Here is a 13160-nt window from a genome sequence, read left to right on the forward strand (position 1 = left end):
TGTGATATTTGGAAGCCCTTAGAGGGCTATGGTGAAAAAGGAAATATCCTCAGATGAAATCTGGAAAGAAGCTTTCTGAGAAACTGCTTAGTGTTCTGTTAATTCATCTCACAGAGTTACGTGTGTATTTCCTGGATCTCTTTGCTAGCCTTATTTCTGTGGAATCTGAGAACAGATATTTCTGATTCCTTTGAAGACTATAGGGCCAAAGGAAATATCCTCCGATAACAAAGAGAAAGAAGCTTTCTGAGAAACTTCTTTGTGTTCTGTGAAATCATCTCACAGAGTTACAGCTTTCCCCTCAAGAAGCCTTTCGCTAACACAGTTCTTGTGGAATTGGCAAAGTGATATTTGGAACCCCATAGAGGGCTATGGTGAAAAAGGAAATATCCTCAGATGAAATCTGGAAAGAAGCTTTCTGAGAAACTGCTTAGTGTTCTGTTAATTCATCTCACAGAGTTACATGTGTATTTGGTGCATCTCTTTGCTAGCCTTATTTCTGTGGAATCTGAGAACAGATATTTCGGATCCCATTGAAGACTATAGGGCCAAAGGAAATATCCTCCGATAACAAAGAGAAAGAAGCTTTTTGAGAAACTTCTTTGTGTTCTGTGAAATCATCTCACAGAGTTACAGCTTTCCCCTCAAGAAGCCTTTCGCTAAGACAGTTCTTGTGGAATTGGCAAAGTGATATTTGGAAGCCCACAGAGGGCTATGGTGAAAAAGGAAATATCCTCAGATGAAATCTGGAAAGAAGCTTTCTGAGAAACTGCTTAGTGTTCTGTTAATTCATCTCACAGAGTTACATGTGTATTTCGTGGATCTCTTTGCTAGCCTTATTTCTGTGGAATCTGAGAACAGATATTTCGAATCCAATTGATGACTATAGGGCCAAAGGAAATATCCTCCGATAACAAAGAGAGAGAAGCTTTCTGAGAAACTTCTTTGTGTTCTGTGAAATCATCTCACAGAGTTACAGCTTTCCCCTCAAGAAGCCTTTCGCTAAGACAGTTCTTGTGGAATTGGCAAAGTGATATTTGGAAGCCCATAGAGGGCTATGGTGAAAAAGGAAATATCCTCAGATGAAATCTGGAAAGAAGCCTTCTGAGAAACTGCTTAGTGTTCTGTTAATTCATCTCACAGAGTTACATGTGTATTTGGTGCATCTCTTTGCTAGCCTTATTTCTGTGGAATCTGAGAACAGATAATTCGGATCCCTTTGAAGACTATAGGGCCAAAGGAAATATCCTCCGATAACAAAGAGAAAGAAGCTTTCTGAGAAACTTCTTTGTGTTCAGTGAAATCATCTCAGAGAGTTACAGCTTTCCCCTCAAGAAGCCTTTCGCTAACACAGTTCTTGTGGAATTGGCAAAGTGATATTTGGAAGCCCATAGAGGGCTATGGTGAAAAAGGAAATATCCTCACAGGAAATCTGGAAAGAAGCTTTCTGGGAAACTGCTTAGTGTTCTGTTAATTCATCTCACAGAGTTACATGTGTATTTGGTGCATCTCTTTGCTAGCCTTATTTCTGTGGAATCTGAGAACAGATATTCCTGATCCCATTGAAGACTATACGGCCAAAGGAAATATCCTCCGATAACAAAGAGAAAGAAGCTTTCTGAGAAACTTCTTTGTGTTCTGTGAAATCATCTCACAGAGTTACAGCTTTCCCCTCAAGAAGCCTTTCGCTAAGACAGTTCTTGTGGAATTGGCAAAGTGATATTTGGAAGCCCATAGAGGGCTCTGGTGAAAAAGGAAATATCCTCAGATGAAATCTGGAAAGAAGCTTTCTGAGAAACTGCTTAGTGTTCTGTTAATTCATCTCACAGAGTTACATGTGTATTTGGTGCATCTCTTTGCTAGCCTTATTTCTGTGGAATCTGAGAACAGATGTTTCGGATCCCATTGATGACTATAGGGCCAAAGGAAATATCCTCCGATAACAAAGAGAAAGAAGCTTTCTGAGAAAATTCTTTGGGTTCTGTGAAATCATCTCACAGAGTTACAGCTTTCCCGTCAAGAAGCCTTTCGCTGAGACAGTTCTTGTGGAATTGGAAATGTGATATTTGGAAGCCCATAGAGGGCTATGGTGAAAAAGGAAATATCCTCAGATGAAATCTGGAAAGAAGCTTTCTGAGAAACTGCTTAGTGTTCTGTTAATTCATCTCACAGAGTTACGTGTGTATTTCCTGGATCTCTTTGCTAGCCTTATTTCTGTGGAATCTGAGAACAGATATTTCTGATTCCTTTGAAGACTATAGGGCCAAAGGAAATATCCTCCGATAACAAAGAGAAAGAAGCTTTCTGAGAAACTTCTTTGTGTTCTGTGAAATCATCTCACAGAGTTACAGCTTTCCCCTCAAGAAGCCTTTCTCTAACACAGTTCTTGTGGAATTGGCAAAGTGATATTTGGAACCCCATAGAGGGCTATGGTGAAAAAGGAAATATCCTCAGATGAAATCTGGAAAGAAGCTTTCTGAGAAACTGCTTAGTGTTCTGTTAATTCATCTCACAGAGTTACATGTGTATTTGGTGCATCTCTTTGCTAGCCTTATTTCTGTGGAATCTGAGAACAGATATTTCGGATCCCATTGAAGACTATAGGGCCAAAGGAAATATCCTCCGATAACAAAGAGAAAGAAGCTTTTTGAGAAACTTCTTTGTGTTCTGTGAAATCATCTCACAGAGTTACAGCTTTCCCCTCAAGAAGCCATTCGCTAAGACAGTTCTTGTGGAATTGGCAAAGTGATATTTGGAAGCCCACAGAGGGCTATGGTGAAAAAGGAAATATCCTCAGATGAAATATGGAAAGAAGCTTTCTGAGAAACTGCTTAGTGTTCTGTTAATTCATCTCACAGAGTTACATGTGTATTTCGTGGATCTCTTTGCTAGCCTTATTTCTGTGGAATCTGAGAACAGATATTTCGGATCCAATTGATGACTATAGGGCCAAAGGAAATATCCTCCGATAACAAAGAGAAAGAAGCTTTCTGAGAAACTTCTTTGTGTTCTGTGAAATCATCTCACAGAGTTACAGCTTTCCCCTCAAGAAGCCTTTCGCTAAGACAGTTCTTGTGGAATTGGCAAAGTGATATTTGGAAGCCCATAGAGGGCTATGGTGAAAAAGGAAATATCCTCAGATGAAATCTGGAAAGAAGCTTTCTGAGAAACTGCTTAGTGTTCTGTTAATTCATCTCACAGAGTTACATGTGTATTTGGTGCATCTCTTTGCTAGCCTTATTTCTGTGGAATCTGAGAACAGATATTTCGGATCCCTTTGAAGACTATAGGGCCAAAGGAAATATCCTCCGATAACAAAGAGAAAGAAGCTTTCAGAGAAACTTCTTTGGGTTCAGTGAAATCATCTCAGAGAGTTAAAGCTTTCCCCTCAAGAAGCCTTTCGCTAACACAGTTCTTGTGGAATTGGCAAAGTGATATTTGGAAGCCCATAGAGGGCTATGGTGAAAAAGGAAATATCCTCACAGGAAATCTGGAAAGAAGCTTTCTGGGAAACTGCTTAGTGTTCTGTTAATTCATCTCACAGAGTTACATGTGTATTTCCTGGATCTCTTTGCTAGCCTTATTTCTGTGGAATCTGAGAACAGATATTCCTGATCCCATTGAAGACTATACGGCCAAAGGAAATATCCTCCGATAACAAAGAGAAAGAAGCTTTCTGAGAAACTTCTTTGTGTTCTCTGAAATCATCTCACAGAGTTACAGCTTTCCCCTCAAGAAGCCTTTCGCTAAGACAGTTCTTGTGGAATTGGCAAAGTGATATTTGGAAGCCCATAGAGGGCTCTGGTGAAAAAGGAAATATCCTCAGATGAAATCTGGAAAGAAGCTTTCTGAGAAACTGCTTAGTGTTCTGTTAATTTATCTCACAGAGTTACATGTGTATTTGGTGCATCTCTTTGCTACCCTTATTTCTGTGGAATCTGAGAACAGATGTTTCGGATCCCATTGATGACTATAGGGCCAAAGGAAATATCCTGCGATAACAAAGAGAAAGAAGCTTTCTGAGAAACTTCTTTGTGTTCTGTGAAATCATCTCACAGAGTTACAGCTTTCCCCTCAAGAAGCCTTTCGCTAAGACAGTTCTTGTGGAATTGGCAAAGTGATATTTGGAAGCCCATAGAGGGCTATGGTGAAAAAGGAAATATCCTCAGATGAAATCTGGAAAGAAGCTTTCTGAGAAACTACTTAGTGTTCTGTTAATTCATCTCACAGAGTTTCATGTGTATTTGGTGCATCTCTTTGCTAGCCTTATTTCTGTGGAATCTGAGAACAGATGTTTCGGATCCCATTGATGACTATAGGGCCAAAGGAAATATCCTCCGATAACAAAGAGAAAGAAGCTTTCTGAGAAAATTCTTTGGGTTCTGTGAAATCATCTCACAGAGTTACAGCTTTCCCGTCAAGAAGCCTTTCGCTGAGACAGTTCTTGTGGAATTGGAAATGTGATATTTGGAAGCCCATAGAGGGCTATGGTGAAAAAGGAAATATCCTCAGATGAAATCTGGAAAGAAGCTTTCTGAGAAACTGCTTAGTGTTCTGTTAATTCATCTCACAGAGTTACATGTCTATTTAGGCCATCTCTTTGCTAGCCTTATTTCTGTGTAATCTGAGAACAGATATTTCGGATCCCTTTGAAGACTATAGGGCCAAAGGAAATATCCTCCGATAACAAAAGAAAGAAGCTTTTTGAGAAACTTCTTTGTGTTCTGTGAAATCATCTCACAGAGTTACAGCTTTCCCCTCAAGAAGCCTTTCGCTAAGACAGTTCTTGTGGAATTGGCAAAGTGGTATTTGGAAGCCCACAGAGGGCTATGGTGAAAAAGGAAATATCCTCAGATGAAATCTGGAAAGAAGCTTTCTGAGAAATTGCTTAGTGTTCTGTTAATTCATCTCACAGAGTTACATGTGTATTTGGTGCATCTCTTTGCTAGCCTTATTTCTGTGGAATCTGAGAACAGATGTTTCGATTCCCATTGATGACTATAGGGCCAAAGGAAATATCCTGCGATAACAAAGAGAAAGAAGCTTTCTGAGAAACTTCTTTGGGTTCTGTGAAATCATCTCACACAGTTACAGCTTTCCCCTCAAGAAGCCTTTCGCTAAGACAGTTCTTGTGGAATTGGCAATGTGATATTTGGAAGCCCATAGAGGGCTATGGTGAAAAAGGAAATATCCTCAGATGAAATCTGGAAAGAAGCTTTCTGAGAAACTGCTTAGTGTTCTGTTAATTCATCTCACAGAGTTACGTGTGTATTTCCTGGATCTCTTTGCTAGCCTTATTTCTGTGGAATCTGAGAACAGATATTTCTGATTCCTTTGAAGACTATAGGGCCAAAGGAAATATCCTCCGATAACAAAGAGAAAGAAGCTTTCTGAGAAACTTCTTTGTGTTCTGTGAAATCATCTCACAGAGTTACAGCTTTCCCCTCAAGAAGCCTTTCGCTAACACAGTTCTTGTGGAATTGGCAAAGTGATATTTGGAAGCCCATAGAGGGCTATGGTGAAAAAGGAAATATCCTCAGATGAAATCTGGAAAGAAGCTTTCTGAGAAACTGCTTAGTGTTCTGTTAATTCATCTCACAGAGTTACATGTGTATTTGGTGCATCTCTTTGCTAGCCTTATTTCTGTGGAATCTGAGAACAGATATTTCGGATCCCATTGAAGACTATAGGGCCAAAGGAAATATCCTCTGATAACAAAGAGAAAGAAGCTTTTTGAGAAACTTCTTTGTGTTCTGTGAAATCATCTCACAGAGTTACAGCTTTCCCCTCAAGAAGCCATTCGCTAAGACAGTTCTTGTGGAATTGGCAAAGTGATATTTGGAAGCCCACAGAGGGCTATGGTGAAAAAGGAAATATCCTCAGATGAAATCTGGAAAGAAGCTTTCTGAGAAACTGCTTAGTGTTCTGTTAATTCATCTCACAGAGTTACATGTGTATTTCGTGGATCTCTTTGCTAGCCTTATTTCTGTGGAATCTGAGAACAGATATTTCGGATCCAATTGATGACTATAGGGCCAAAGGAAATATCCTCCGATAACAAAGAGAAAGAAGCTTTCTGAGAAACTTCTTTGTGTTCTGTGAAATCATCTCACAGAGTTACAGCTTTCCCCTCAAGAAGCCTTTCGCTAAGACAGTTCTTGTGGAATTGGCAAAGTGATATTTGGAAGCCCATAGAGGGCTATGGTGAAAAAGGAAATATCCTCAGATGAAATCTGGAAAGAAGCTTTCTGAGAAACTGCTTAGTGTTCTGTTAATTCATCTCACAGAGTTACATGTGTATTTCGTGGATCTCTTTGCTAGCCTTATTTCTGTGGAATCTGAGAACAGATATTTCGGATCCAATTGATGACTATAGGGCCAAAGGAAATATCCTCCGATAACAAAGAGAAAGAAGCTTTCTGAGAAACTTCTTTGTGTTCTGTGAAATCATCTCACAGAGTTACAGCTTTCCCCTCAAGAAGCCTTTCGCTAAGACAGTTCTTGTGGAATTGGCAAAGTGATATTTGGAACCCCATAGAGGGCTATGGTGAAAAAGGAAATATCCTCAGATGAAATCTGGAAAGAAGCTTTCTGAGAAACTGCTTAGTGTTCTGTTAATTCATCTCACAGAGTTACATGTGTATTTGGTGCATCTCTTTGCTAGCCTTATTTCTGTGGAATCTGAGAACAGATATTTCGGATCCCATTGAAGACTATAGGGCCAAAGGAAATATCCTCCGATAACAAAGAGAAAGAAGCTTTTTGAGAAACTTCTTTGTGTTCTGTGAAATCATCTCACAGAGTTACAGCTTTCCCCTCAAGAAGCCTTTCGCTAAGACAGTTCTTGTGGAATTGGCAAAGTGATATTTGGAAGCCCACAGAGGGCTATGGTGAAAAAGGAAATATCCTCAGATGAAATCTGGAAAGAAGCTTTCTGAGAAACTGCTTAGTGTTCTGTTAATTCATCTCACAGAGTTACATGTGTATTTCGTGGATCTCTTTGCTAGCCTTATTTCTGTGGAATCTGAGAACAGATATTTCGGATCCAATTGATGACTATAGGGCCAAAGGAAATATCCTCCGATAACAAAGAGAGAGAAGCTTTCTGAGAAACTTCTTTGTGTTCTGTGAAATCATCTCACAGAGTTACAGCTTTCCCCTCAAGAAGCCTTTCGCTAAGACAGTTCTTGTGGAATTGGCAAAGTGATATTTGGAAGCCCATAGAGGGCTATGGTGAAAAAGGAAATATCCTCAGATGAAATCTGGAAAGAAGCCTTCTGAGAAACTGCTTAGTGTTCTGTTAATTCATCTCACAGAGTTACATGTGTATTTGGTGCATCTCTTTGCTAGCCTTATTTCTGTGGAATCTGAGAACAGATATTTCGGATCCCTTTGAAGACTATAGGGCCTAAGGAAATATCCTCCGATAACAAAGAGAAAGAAGCTTTCTGAGAAACTTCTTTGTGTTCTGTGAAATCATCTCAGAGAGTTACAGTTTTCCCCTCAAGAAGACTTTAGCTAAGACAGTTCTTGTGGAATTGGCAAAGTGATATTTGGAAGCCCATAGAGGGCTATGGTGAAAAAGGAAATATCCTCACAGGAAATCTGGAAAGAAGCTTTCTGGGAAACTGCTTAGTGTTCTGTTAATTCATCTCACAGAGTTACATGTGTATTTGGTGCATCTCTTGCTAGCCTTATTTCTGTGGAATCTGAGAACAGATATTCCTGATCCCATTGAAGACTATACGGCCAAAGGAAATATCCTCCGATAACAAAGAGAAAGAAGCTTTCTGAGAAACTTCTTTGTGTTCTGTGAAATCATCTCACAGAGTTACAGCTTTCCCCTCAAGAAGCCTTTCGCTAAGACAGTTCTTGTGGAATTGGCAAAGTGATATTTGGAAGCCCATAGAGGGCTCTGGTGAAAAAGGAAATATCCTCAGATGAAATCTGGAAAGAAGCTTTCTGAGAAACTGCTTAGTGTTCTGTTAATTCATCTCACAGAGTTACATGTGTATTTGGTGCATCTCTTTGCTAGCCTTATTTCTGTGGAATCTGAGAACAGATGTTTCGGATCCCATTGATGACTATAGGGCCAAAGGAAATATCCTCCGATAACAAAGAGAAAGAAGCTTTCTGAGAAAATTCTTTGGGTTCTGTGAAATCATCTCACAGAGTTACAGCTTTCCCGTCAAGAAGCCTTTCGCTGAGACAGTTCTTGTGGAATTGGAAATGTGATATTTGGAAGCCCATAGAGGGCTATGGTGAAAAAGGAAATATCCTCAGATGAAATCTGGAAAGAAGCTTTCTGAGAAACTGCTTAGTGTTCTGTTAATTCATCTCACAGAGTTACGTGTGTATTTCCTGGATCTCTTTGCTAGCCTTATTTCTGTGGAATCTGAGAACAGATATTTCTGATTCCTTTGAAGACTATAGGGCCAAAGGAAATATCCTCCGATAACAAAGAGAAAGAAGCTTTCTGAGAAACTTCTTTGTGTTCTGTGAAATCATCTCACAGAGTTACAGCTTTCCCCTCAAGAAGCCTTTCGCTAACACAGTTCTTGTGGAATTGGCAAAGTGATATTTGGAACCCCATAGAGGGCTATGGTGAAAAAGGAAATATCCTCAGATGAAATCTGGAAAGAAGCTTTCTGAGAAACTGCTTAGTGTTCTGTTAATTCATCTCACAGAGTTACATGTGTATTTGGTGCATCTCTTTGCTAGCCTCATTTCTGTGGAATCTGAGAACAGATATTTCGGATCCCATTGAAGACTATAGGGCCAAAGGAAATATCCTCCGATAACAAAGAGAAAGAAGCTTTTTGAGAAACTTCTTTGTGTTCTGTGAAATCATCTCACAGAGTTACAGCTTTCCCCTCAAGAAGCCATTCGCTAAGACAGTTCTTGTGGAATTGGCAAAGTGATATTTGGAAGCCCACAGAGGGCTATGGTGAAAAAGGAAATATCCTCAGATGAAATATGGAAAGAAGCTTTCTGAGAAACTGCTTAGTGTTCTGTTAATTCATCTCACAGAGTTACATGTGTATTTCGTGGATCTCTTTGCTAGCCTTATTTCTGTGGAATCTGAGAACAGATATTTCGGATCCAATTGATGACTATAGGGCCAAAGGAAATATCCTCCGATAACAAAGAGAAAGAAGCTTTCTGAGAAACTTCTTTGTGTTCTGTGAAATCATCTCACAGAGTTACAGCTTTCCCCTCAAGAAGCCTTTCGCTAAGACAGTTCTTGTGGAATTGGCAAAGTGATATTTGGAAGCCCATAGAGGGCTATGGTGAAAAAGGAAATATCCTCAGATGAAATCTGGAAAGAAGCTTTCTGAGAAACTGCTTAGTGTTCTGTTAATTCATCTCACAGAGTTACATGTGTATTTGGTGCATCTCTTTGCTAGCCTTATTTCTTTGGAATCTGAGAACAGATATTTCGGATCCCTTTGAAGACTATAGGGCCAAAGGAAATATCCTCCGATAACAAAGAGAAAGAAGCTTTCAGAGAAACTTCTTTGGGTTCAGTGAAATCATCTCAGAGAGTTAAAGCTTTCCCCTCAAGAAGCCTTTCGCTAACACAGTTCTTGTGGAATTGGCAAAGTGATATTTGGAAGCCCATAGAGGGCTATGGTGAAAAAGGAAATATCCTCACAGGAAATCTGGAAAGAAGCTTTCTGGGAAACTGCTTAGTGTTCTGTTAATTCATCTCACAGAGTTACATGTGTATTTGGTGCATCTCTTTGCTAGCCTTATTTCTGTGGAATCTGAGAACAGATATTCCTGATCCCATTGAAGACTATACGGCCAAAGGAAATATCCTCCGATAACAAAGAGAAAGAAGCTTTCTGAGAAACTTCTTTGTGTTCTGTGAAATCATCTCACAGAATTACAGCTTTCCCCTCAAGAAGCCTTTCGCTAAGACAGTTCTTGTGGAATTGGCAAAGTGATATTTGGAAGCCCATAGAGGGCTCTGGTGAAAAAGGAAATATCCTCAGATGAAATCTGGGAAGAAGCTTTCTGAGAAACTGCTTAGTGTTCTGTTAATTTATCTCACAGAGTTACATGTGTATTTGGTGCATCTCTTTGCTACCCTTATTTCTGTGGAATCTGAGAACAGATGTTTCGGATCCCATTGATGACTATAGGGCCAAAGGAAATATCCTGCGATAACAAAGAGAAAGAAGCTTTCTGAGAAACTTCTTTGGGTTCTGTGAAATCATCTCACAGAGTTACAGCTTTCCCGTCAAGAAGCCTTTCGCTAAGACAGTTCTTGTGGAATTGGCAATGTGATATTTGGAAGACCATAGAGGGCTATCGTGAAAAAGGAAATATCCTCAGATGAAATCTGGAAAGAAGCTTTCTGAGAAACTGCTTAGTGTTCTGTTAATTCATCTCACAGAGTTACATGTGTATTTCCTGGATCTCTTTGCTAGCCTTCTTTCTGTGGAATCTGAGAACAGATATTTCTGATCCTTTGAAGACTATAGGGCCAAAGGAAATATCCTCCGATAACAAAGAGAAAGAAGCTTTCTGAGAAACTTCTTTGTGTTCTGTGAAATCATCTCACAGAGTTACAGCTTTCCCCTCAAGAAGCCTTTCGCTAAGACAGTTCTTGTGGAATTGGCAAAGTGATATTTGGAAGCCCATAGAGGGCTATGGTGAAAAAGGAAATATCCTCAGATGAATTCTGGAAAGAAGCTTTCTGAGAAACTGCTTAGTGTTCTGTTAATTCATCTCACAGAGTTACATGTGTATTTGGTGCATCTCTTTGCTAGCCTTATTTCTGTGGAATCTGAGAACAGATGTTTCGGATCCCATTGATGACTATAGGGCCAAAGGAAATATCCTCCGATAACAAAGAGAAAGAAGCTTTCTGAGAAAATTCTTTGGGTTCTGTGAAATCATCTCACAGAGTTACAGCTTTCCCGTCAAGAAGCCTTTCGCTGAGACAGTTCTTGTGGAATTGGAAATGTGATATTTGGAAGCCCATAGAGGGCTATGGTGAAAAAGGAAATATCCTCAGATGAAATCTGGAAAGAAGCTTTCTGAGAAACTGCTTAGTGTTCTGTTAATTCATCTCACAGAGTTACATGTCTATTTAGGCCATCTCTTTGCTAGCCTTATTTCTGTGTAATCTGAGAACAGATATTTCGGATCCCTTTGAAGACTATAGGGCCAAAGGAAATATCCTCCGATAACAAAAGAAAGAAGCTTTTTGAGAAACTTCTTTGTGTTCTGTGAAATCATCTCACAGAGTTACAGCTTTCCCCTCAAGAAGCCTTTCGCTAAGACAGTTCTTGTGGAATTGGCAAAGTGGTATTTGGAAGCCCACAGAGGGCTATGGTGAAAAAGGAAATATCCTCAGATGAAATCTGGAAAGAAGCTTTCTGAGAAATTGCTTAGTGTTCTGTTAATTCATCTCACAGAGTTACATGTGTATTTGGTGCATCTCTTTGCTAGCCTTATTTCTGTGGAATCTGAGAACAGATGTTTCGATTCCCATTGATGACTATAGGGCCAAAGGAAATATCCTGCGATAACAAAGAGAAAGAAGCTTTCTGAGAAACTTCTTTGGGTTCTGTGAAATCATCTCACACAGTTACAGCTTTCCCCTCAAGAAGCCTTTCGCTAAGACAGTTCTTGTGGAATTGGCAATGTGATATTTGGAAGCCCATAGAGGGCTATGGTGAAAAAGGAAATATCCTCAGATGAAATCTGGAAAGAAGCTTTCTGAGAAACTGCTTAGTGTTCTGTTAATTCATCTCACAGAGTTACGTGTGTATTTCCTGGATCTCTTTGCTAGCCTTATTTCTGTGGAATCTGAGAACAGATATTTCTGATTCCTTTGAAGACTATAAGGCCAAAGGAAATATCCTCCGATAACAAAGAGAAAGAAGCTTTCTGAGAAACTTCTTTGTGTTCTGTGAAATCATCTCACAGAGTTACAGCTTTCCCCTCAAGAAGCCTTTCGCTAAGACAGTTCTTGTGGAATTGGCAAAGTGATATTTGGAAGCCCATAGAGGGCTATGGTGAAAAAGGAAATATCCTCAGATGAAATCTGGAAAGAAGCTTTCTGAGAAACTGCTTAGTGTTCTGTTAATTCATCTCACAGAGTTACATGTGTATTTGGTGCATCTCTTTGCTAGCCTTATTTCTGTGGAATCTGAGAACAGATATTTCGGATCCCTTTGAAGACTATAGGGCCAAAGGAAATATCCTCCGATAACAAAGAGAAAGAAGCTTTCTGAGAAACTTCTTTGTGTTCAGTGAAATCATCTCAGAGAGTTACAGCTTTCCCCTCAAGAAGCCTTTCGCTAACACAGTTCTTGTGGAATTGGCAAAGTGATATTTGGAAGCCCTTAGAGGGCTATGGTGAAACAGGAAATATCCTCACAGGAAATCTGGAAAGAAGCTTTCTGGGAAACTGCTTAGTGTTCTGTTAATTCATCTCACAGAGTTACATGTGTATTTGGTGCATCTCTTTGCTAGCCTTATTTCTGTGGAATCTGAGAACAGATATTCCTGATCCCATTGAAGACTATACGGCCAAAGGAAATATCCTCCGATAACAAAGAGAAAGAAGCTTTCTGAGAAACTTCTTTGTGTTCTGTGAAATCATCTCACAGAGTTACAGCTTTCCCCTCAAGAAGCCTTTCGCTAAGACAGTTCTTGTGGAATTGGCAAAGTGATATTTGGAAGCCCATAGAGGGCTCTGGTGAAAAAGGAAATATCCTCAGATGAAATCTGGAAAGAAGCTTTCTGAGAAACTGCTTAGTGTTCTGTTAATTTATCTCAGAGAGTTACATGTGTATTTGGTGCATCTCTTTGCTACCCTTATTTCTGTGGAATCTGATAACAGATGTTTCGGATCCCATTGATGACTATAGGGCCAAAGGAAATATCCTGCGATAACAAAGAGAAAGAAGCTTTCTGAGAAACTTCTTTGGGTTCTGTGAAATCATCTCACAGAGTTACAGCTTTCCCGTCAAGAAGCCTTTCGCTAAGACAGTTCTTGTGGAATTGGCAATGTGATATTTGGAAGACCATAGAGGGCTATCGTGAAAAAGGAAATATCCTCAGATGAAATCTGGAAAGAAGCTTTCTGAGAAACTGCTTAGTGTTCTGTTAATTCATCTCACAGAGTTACATGTGTATTT

The sequence above is a fragment of the Macaca nemestrina genome, chromosome 9, assembly GCF_043159975.1.
Source record: "Macaca nemestrina isolate mMacNem1 chromosome 9, mMacNem.hap1, whole genome shotgun sequence".
Taxonomy (NCBI): Eukaryota; Metazoa; Chordata; class Mammalia; order Primates; family Cercopithecidae; genus Macaca; species Macaca nemestrina.